The following is a 2,767-nucleotide window of genomic DNA, read 5'->3' on the forward strand; positions in this document are numbered from 1 at the left end:
AATCCACTTCCGGGGCCCACTTGGTGTGTGCTTGGGATGAGCATTAATTCTTTTTTGTGCTTAGGCTGTTCTTGGAGTTAAACGCCAGCTTTGGTGCCAGTTTGGGCGTTTAACTCCAATTTCGGTGCCAGTTTGGGCGTTTTACACCAGAATTTTTATGCTGACTTGGAACGCCAGTTTGGGCCATCAAATCTCGGGCAAAGTATGGACTATTATACATTGCTGGAAAGCCCAAGATGTCTACTTTCCAACGAAAATGAGAGCTTGCCAATTGGGTATCTTTAGCTCCAGAAAATCTATTTCAAGTGTAGGGAGGTCAGAATCCAACAGCATCTGCAGTCCTTTTTCAGCCTCTGAATTAGATTTTTGCTCAGGTCCTTCAATTTCAGCCAAAAAATACCTGAAATCACATGAAAACATACAAACACATGGTAAAGTCCAGAAATATGATTTTTGCATAAAAACTAATAATTATATACTAAAAACTAACTAAATCATACTAAAAACTACCTAAAAACAATGCCAAAAAGCGTATAAAATATCCGCTCATCACTGGCACGTCGATCTCCTCATTTTTTTTGAAAGCATTGTAGCACCAATGCATTCGGTTTTCATAATTTCACATGAGTAGCATTCAAACCTTAGATATTTATCAATTAACATACATTCTTATTAACCCAAGTTCCCATACTTTCCCCACACTTAGCTTGCACACAATCTCTATCTTAAGCTAACCAAAGATTCAATTAAGGTAAGTACTTGTTTTTCTGCTTAAGGGTAGTGATGTGGTAATATAGAGAATAACAGGGGATATAGAGGTTCAAAGTGGCAAACAAGGGATAATTAGAATGGTAGACCATTTAGGATAGTGAGCTGATAACAAATGATGGCCTCAATCATACATATGCATGAATACATTAAATAATGGGCATATAGAATGAAATAAATCATAGATTGCAATCATAGAGGAGAGAAAACACACAAGAATAAAATAATGGTTAAATGATGTAACCATACAATTAGGCTCAAAATCTCACTGGTTTGTGTGTTCTAGCTCTAACCCATGTTCCAATTTACAGTCTTCAAACAAGTTTAACATAGGATTTTGGTTTGAATTAGTGAAAATTTCAAAAATAGGGTCTTTGAAAAGGACTTATTCTTTTTCAACCAAGCAGAGTACACATGCAACTAATTATTACTATGCAATCTATTCTATCTTAAACAAAAAGAAAATTTATCTACTGGTGCTAAGAGAAAGAAAAGTTACCTTCGGAAGTCAGGTACTGACCGACCTCCCCACACTTAAAGCTTGGCGCCATCCTTGGTGCCATCAGTTAGGAGCAAGGGAATGCTGGAAGTGTTGCCTCCAGTATCTGGTTCGCCTTGGCTGCCTGTGCTACTGGATGAAAGGGATTCTGAGGTGTCCTGTGGTTCTGGAGGTGGGTGTGTACCAATAATCATCTCCTTGAGGTATAGAAATCAGCGCTTGTTACGACGCTCCCTGGGCTTTGCCTGCCGGTCTAGTCGGTCCAACCTCTAAGTATCTGAAGGAGCAGCTGATTTATTGAAGGTGCTTGTAATGTGGAAGGAGAAGGGATATCTCTGGCCGGGTCTTCAGTCCGGCTGGCGGTGACTGCTGGGGGTCTGATGTATTTCCCACTCGGAACATATTGATCATCTTGAGGAAGCATGGCTTTGGTGTCTCCAGCTCTATAGGAGATTCTGGCTGCCTTGACCAAATCTGAAACCAAGGCAGGAAAAGGTAAGTTGTCCGCAATCTGTACGTGTCCTATGGCTTGCCAGATATGTCTTGGTAAGTTGAGGGGCTGGTCTGTAAGTATACACTAGATGAGAACAGCCATGTCTGCAGTGAAAGAGGACTCGTGAGTGCTCGGAAAGACATAGTGGGACATAATCTGTGCCCACATGTGAGTCTCCAAGGTAAGTACGGAAGCCAATATGCCCTTAGGCATGGATCAATGATAACCGTAGATGCACTTGCTGCCAGGTAGTGCTAAAATTTTGAGAACGTGGTCCCAGTCAAATTGGTATCGCTGGCGCTTGAGAGAGGCTTCTTGAAATGCGTCCAATCCTTCTGGAGCAGGGGGGAGATCTAAAACTTGCTGAATGGCCCTTTCGGAGGTGGGGACTTGTTTCTGACAGACATAGACAGACTGCAGGTTTGGCATGTGAAATTTGGAGTAGAATTCAACTACCCATGAAAGGTTGACCTACCTTGGCTTCCTCCGTAAGAATCCCCAATGTCTTCTGTTAATGCGAGGCTCCACCAAATCCACAATGTTGGAGGGGAGGATAAGAAGGTGCTCATTGTTGTAGTTCCTTGCCACCAGAATGGAGAACATATGCTCACAGAAGCGGTTAGTAAACCGCGCAGTGTCCCTTGCTGGGAAGGCTTTCTCGGTCTCCTCAACCTTAATGATCCTCTTGACCCGCTTTGTTGAAGGTTTGACTGATGTTGAGGGCGATTCCTCCACCAACGCCCTTTTTGTTCCTCTCCTTACCGGTGGTTAGGTAGCTGCTTTCTCTTTTCCCTTCTTGGTGGCCATCCTGAAAGAAAAGGAGAAAGGTACATGTAAGTTCAAGGGTTGGAGCAAGGAAGAGGACAGTACAAGTGATAAACTTGCCAAGGTAAAGAAGGATGTCGTTAACACATGGTCGCGACTTCATGTAAATAGGACATCAATGAAAATATAGCAAGAAAGATGAAAGCAATTAAATGCAAGATGTTTATTGGCATGCCGGCAAA

The sequence above is a fragment of the Arachis stenosperma genome, chromosome 9 (assembly GCF_014773155.1).
Source record: "Arachis stenosperma cultivar V10309 chromosome 9, arast.V10309.gnm1.PFL2, whole genome shotgun sequence".
Classification (NCBI taxonomy): Eukaryota; Viridiplantae; Streptophyta; class Magnoliopsida; order Fabales; family Fabaceae; genus Arachis; species Arachis stenosperma.